This window comes from Lathyrus oleraceus, chromosome 6 (genome assembly GCF_024323335.1).
Source record: "Lathyrus oleraceus cultivar Zhongwan6 chromosome 6, CAAS_Psat_ZW6_1.0, whole genome shotgun sequence".
Taxonomy (NCBI): Eukaryota; Viridiplantae; Streptophyta; class Magnoliopsida; order Fabales; family Fabaceae; genus Lathyrus; species Lathyrus oleraceus.
The window spans coordinates 77,641,986-77,648,510 of NC_066584.1; the positions used below are offsets into that span (position 1 = coordinate 77,641,986).

The 6,525-nt window shown below is 38.8% G+C and overlaps 1 non-coding gene across 1 annotated transcript; it reads right to left on the minus strand.

Moving 5' to 3' along the window:
• Positions 1-1,056: 1,056 nt before the first annotated feature.
• LOC127099229 (small nucleolar RNA R71) lies at positions 1,057-1,163 on the minus strand. The gene has a single exon (XR_007793758.1). It is a non-coding gene; the product is annotated as a small nucleolar RNA R71 (small nucleolar RNA).
• Positions 1,164-6,525: the final 5,362 nt, after the last annotated feature.

Consider the following 6,525-nt stretch of genomic DNA (forward strand, 5'->3'; position numbering starts at 1 on the left):
AAAAGTGATTTTAGATTTTGCGAAATAGTGAGAGCGTACGTTAATATAAAGTCATAGTCTGATTCAACAGAGCGAGAGTTTGAGGACAAGACTTTTAATTAATAGTGTCTACTGAAAAGACTTATTTTAAAATTAAGAAAAAGACCAACGAAGATTTGATTCCCTAATTACGACGAACTACATACCGATATCCATGTTATTTGATATTTAATCTAGATCTAAATTTAGTTTTACTATTCCCCCTAATCATCAAAGTATCATCCGCCTTAGCTTTACGCAGTGACCTTAGAAAAACGGTATATCGATTCATTAAGTCCCTGTGGGATCGATATCTTTTAAAACTACGCGATTAGACTGTGCACTTGCAGTTAATACCCCGATAGACTCACAAAGTCACAATCAAGTTTTTGGCGCCGTTGCCGGGGACTTTTATTTAGTCGATATCGTAACTCTTCTGTTACGCTGTAGAGACTAAGGTTATTTTTATTTTTTCCTTCTTTTTCGTTGATTTGTATGCCACACACTCGCTCACAAGGCGAACTGTACTACTTACGAATCAACGACGTTGAACGATATCTCCGATTATTACGACGAATTCGGGAGTATCGTGCTACAAACAATCTTCCTCCAATCGAAATTCCTGATCTCAAAAATCTTCTTCCTTCGATAATACCAGCGATGGCAGAACCAGCCCGTGCTCTTCGAGATTACGCTGCTCCATCGCAAGATGAGCCGCATTCGAGTATTGCTCCACCCGCAATCGAAGCGAACAACTTCGAACTTAAACCTTCGCTGTTACACACAGTGCAATAGAACCAATTTTCTGGAAATCCTACCGAGGATCCAAACCTTCATTTATCCGTATTTGTCCAATACGCTGATACCGTTAAAGCTAATGGTGTCACTTCAGAGGCAATTCGACTTCGTCTCTTTCCTTTCTCATTAAGAGATAAAGCTAGAAGATGGCTTCAGTCTCTTCCTTCCAACTCAGTCACCACATGGAATGAGTTGAAGAAAGTCTTTCTTGCCCGATATTTTCCCCCAAGCAAAACAGCTATGTTGAGAGCCCAGATAAATGGATTTAAGCAAAAAGACAACGAGTCTCTTTTCGAAGCATGGGAAAGATACAAAGACATGATGAGACTTTGTCCACACCATGGTTTAGAGGACTGGTTAGTAATTCATACCTTCTATAATGGTCTCTTGTACAACACAAGGTTAACAATAGACGCCGCCGCCGGTGGTGCGCTTATGGATAAACCTTACACCAACGCTTATCAACTTATCGAGAGCATGGCCCAAAATCATTATCAGTGGGGAAGCGACCGAACAATGGTAGAGAAACCTCAAACAAAAGGGGGCATGTACGAGATAAGTAGCCTTGATCATGTTAATGCAAAAGTGGATGCTCTTGCCCAGAAAATTGAAAGTTTAAATGTATCACCTCCAGCCACCGTGGTTGCCGTAACTCAAAATTGCAAAGTTTGTGGAATTCAAGGCCACACGCCTACAGATTGTCAACTCCTAACAGGAATTCAAACAGAGCAGGTGAACTATGCTCAAGGAAATCCTTACTCGCATACCTATAACTCAAACTGGAAGAACCACCCTAATTTTTCATATAAAAGTAACAATGCTTTATACGCACCAGGACAAGCTCCCAGTCAAGCTCCAGCTATACCTCCTGGATATCAAAAGCCGACCCCATCTACACCTAACAATAACGTTCCTAGGAAATCCAACCTGGAAATCATGATGGAGAACTTCATAGCTTCTCAATAGCAAACCAATAAAGAGTTCTTAAACAAGAATGTATACACTAACGAACAGATTAAACAACTAGCAAGTAAAGTAGATGCCCTGGCTACCCATAACAAAATGCTGGAAACACAAATCTCGCAAGTAGCTCAACAACAAGCGCCTACTGCTGCCCCAACTGGTACATTTCCTGGACAGCCCCAACCTAATCCGAAAGGCCACGCTCATGCAATTATATTAAGAAGTGGAACAGAGGTAGAAGGACCGTCTGACCCAAGGATTGAGAACCAAAACTCTAAAAAGTCAACTGAGGAAGAAAGTAAACCTAAGGAAAAGGAAGAGTGTAATAAGGAAACCGTAGAGAAAAAAGAACCTTATGTACCTCCACCGCCTTACAAACCACCTATCCCTTATCCTTAAAGGCTAATTAAAACCAAAGACGCGGGTCAATTTAAAAAATTTGTTGACCTATTGAAACAATTAAACGTCACGATTCCTTTTACAGAAGCTATTACACAGATGCCTTCATATGCTAAGTTCTTAAAAGAAATTTTATCTAATAAGAGGAAACTTGAAGACAGCGAAACCGTTACACTCACTGCTGAGTGTAGCGCAATAATCCAGAATATGCCTCCTAAACTTAAAGATCCTGGTAGTTTTTCTATACCCTGTCATATAGGCAAATTTGTCATAGATAAAACTTTATGCGATTTAGGAGCCGATATCAGTGTTATGCCCTTGTCCATATGCAAGAAACTTGAAATGGGAGAATTAAGACCGACTAAAATGTCTGTGCAATTAGCATATCGCTCCGTTAGATATCCCGTAGGAATTCTTGAAAACTTTCCCGTGCGCATAGGTCAATTCTACATTCCCACCGATTTTATAATTATGGACATAAGAGAAGATGAAGTTACCCCCATTATATTGGGAAGACCCTTCTTAGCAACCGCCGGTGCTATCATAGACATAAAACGAGGACGACTCACTTTCGAAGTAGGAGAAGAGAAAATTGAGTTCATTCTTTCCAAATTTTTGAAAGCACCTGCAATAGAAGACACATGTTACTTCATGGATATCATCGATGAATGCATAAAAGAAACAGAATTAGAAAATGACGAATTGTCCGACTATCGTGTAGAAGACAGACTGAACCAATGTTTAGCAATAACATCAGATCCTACACAATGCCTTAAGAAACCAACCCTCGACCTGAAAACACTTCCCAAAAATCTGAAATATGAATTCCTAGACTTAGAACTTGAACAACCAGTGATAGTCAATGCAGACCTAGGAAAACTTGAAACCGAAAAACTCCTACATATCTTAAGAAAATATCCAACCGCACTAGGATACAACATCACCGATCTTAAAGGGATAAGTCCTTCTATTTGTATGCACCGCATCATGCTAGAAGAAGACTGTAAAACTTCTAGGGAACATCAGAGGAGAATAAACCCGATCCTGAGTGAGGTAGTGAAGAAGGAAGTAACGAAGTTATTAGAGGCAGGTATCATATATCCTATATCCGATAGCAAATGGGTTAGTCCTGTACACGTAGTACCAAAGAAAGGAGGTATAACCGTGATCGAAAATGAAAAAGGAGAAACTATAACCAAACGAATTGAATCGGGATGGAGAATGTACATTGACTTCAGAAAGTTAAACAATGCAACTCGAAAAGATCATTTTCCTTTACCATTCATAGACCAGATGTTAGAACGACTAGCCAAGCATTCTCATTTCTGCTATCTAGACGGTTATTCAGGTTTCTTCCAAATACCAATTCATCCTGATGACCAAGAAAAGACAACGTTCACATGTCCTTTTAGTACCTTCGCTTATCGACGAATGCCGTTTGGCTTGTGCAATGCTCCTGCAACCTTCCAAAGGTGCATGATGGCAATATTCGCCGATTTTCTCGAAAAAATCATGGAAGTCTTTATGGATGACTTTTGCGTATGCGGCAAAGTTTCGAAGAATGTCTTGAAAACCTAGAAAGAGTTTTAGAACGATGTGTAAAAGTAAACCAAGTGCTTAATTGGGAAAAATGTCACTTTATGGTACAAGAAGGAATTGTTTTAGGACACATCATATCAAATAGAAGAATTGAAGTAGACAAAGCCAAAATAGGAGTAATCGAAAACCTTCAACCTCCGAAAACTGTGAGAGAAATACGAAGCTTCTTAGGACATGCCGGTTTTTACCGACGATTCATTAAAGATTTTTCTAAAATAACCAAACCTTTAACCGGATTATTAATGAAAGACGCTGAATTCATCTTCGACAATAAATGTTTAGAAGCATTTCAAATACTTAAACAAGCATTGATCTCCGCGCCCATAATGCAGACCCCGGATTGGAATGAACCTTTCGAAATAATGTGTGACGCAAGTGACTACGCCGTAGGCGCTGTTTTAGGACAAAGAAAGGATAAAAAACATCACGTCATATATTATGTGAGTAGAACTTTAGATGAAGCAAAAATGAATTACGCCACGACCGAGAAAGAACTTTTAGCAGTAGTATTTGCACTAGATAAATTTCGTTCCTACTTGGTCGGAGCTAAAATAATCGCTTACACTGATCATGCTGCCATTAAGTACCTCTTAACAAAAAAGGACGCTAAACCTAGACTCCTAAGGTGGATCTTGTTGCTACAAGAATTTGATTTGAAAATCAAAGATAAAAAAGGAACTGAAAACGTAGTAGCAGATCACCTCTCTAGACTTGAAAACCTGGAACCGGAGAGAACATCGATCAACGATGATTTCTTGTACGATAAACTTATAGCTAATTTGGAAGAAAATAGAGCTGATGAACAGGTAGAGACCACCTTGGCGGTATGCGTTACACCATGGTACGCTGATTTTGTCAATTATTTAGCCGCCGGAGTGGTCCCACTTGATTTATCCTACCAACAAAAGAAACGATTCTTCCATGACATAAAACATTATTACTGGGACGACCCTTTACTTTTCAAAAGAGGCCCTGATGGTATTTTCCGTCGCTGTATACCTGAAGAAGAGGTAGAAAGTATAATCCAACATTGTCATTCCGCTCCTTATGGTGGACATGCAAGTACATCCAAAACCTGCTCTAAAATCCTACAAGCCGGTCTTTATTGGCCAAACATATGGAAGGATGTGCATGCCGCAGTCAAGAAATGCGATAGGTGTCAACGCACAGGAAACATATCTAGACGTGACGAAATGCCACAAAAAGGCATTTTGGAAGTAGAAATTTTCGATGTGTGGGGAATAGATTTCATGGGACCTTTTCCACCTTCTTTCGGTAACAACTACATACTCATAGCGGTTGACTACGTATCAAAATGGATTGAGGCTATAGCTTCTCCAATAAACGACACACGAGTAGTAATTACACTCTTTAAGAATATAATCTTTCCAAGATTTGGTGTCCCAAGAATAGTCGTCAGTGACGGTGGATCACATTTCATATCTAAGATACTCGAAAAATTATTGTTTAAGTATGGTGTAAAACATCGAGTAGCAACACCTTACCATCCTCAAACTAGTGGACAAGTGGAAGTGTCTAACAAAGAAATTAAACAGATATTGGAAAAAACAGTCGCTACATCAAGGAAAGACTGGTCATCAAAATTACCCGAAGCTTTATGGGCATATCGAACCGCTTACAAAACTCCCATAGGAACAACTCCATTTAAGCTTATTTATGGTAAGTCTTGCCACCTCCCAGTGGAGCTAGAACATAAGGCCTATTGGGCTATTAAAAATTTAAATTTAAACTATAAGGCCGCCGGTGAAAAGCGAATTCTAGATATAAATGAATTAGAGGAACTTAGACAAGACGCATACGAAAATGCCAGAATCTACAAGGAAAGAACGAAAAAATGGCATGATAAACGTATATCAAGGAAAACTTTCAAACAAGGCGATGTAGTCCTATTGTTTAACTCTAGACTTAAGTTATTCCCAGGAAAACTACGCTCTAGGTGGTCAGGCCCTTTCCAAGTCACTAATGTCTTTCCTAGTGGGGCTGTAGAAATTAAAGGAAAATCTATTGAATCAATTATTGTAAACGGGCAGCGTCTAAAACATTATCATTATGCTGAAAACAATGAAGACTCGCAAGTCCCGCACTTAGACGTATTGTCTCCAAAATTAATAGATTAACATTTAATAGTTTTATGTCGAGCTTGCGACATTAAACAAAGCGTTTCGTGGGAGATAACCCACAAATTTTTATTTTTTTCTTTGATTATTCTTTTTGATTTTATTCAGTTTTCATTTTTCATTTTCTTTATTTTATTAAATTTTTCTTCTTTTCTTCTTTTGGCATCTGGTTAAATCCTGACTAAATTCTTGTTTTTCTTTTCTTTAGTTAACACTAACCTAATGGGACATATTGATCGCATGGGTATCAAATTCCGAGGGAGAGCTCAGAGACAAAAATTTGAAGAACTAGCTGAGAGAGAGATGCACCCAAGTTTTTATGTTGATGATTGTGCAATGACCGTTCTTGGGCTAAGAGATAGTGTCCTATATATGCTGAGTCAAATAGGGTGGGAAACCACTCCTATTCGGAGACAATTTGTTACTTACCGGAGGCTAACTCTAGAATTCCTTAGCTCCCTGATTTATTTACCAAACCATGGAAAAGGAATAAACCGAGGTTTCATTCAATTCAGGATGTTCAATATGGAGTATCAGTATAACATTCAAGAATTTACTAACCTCTTAGGGTTCCCTACTTATTTTGACACATTCACCATGAGCCAAGAAG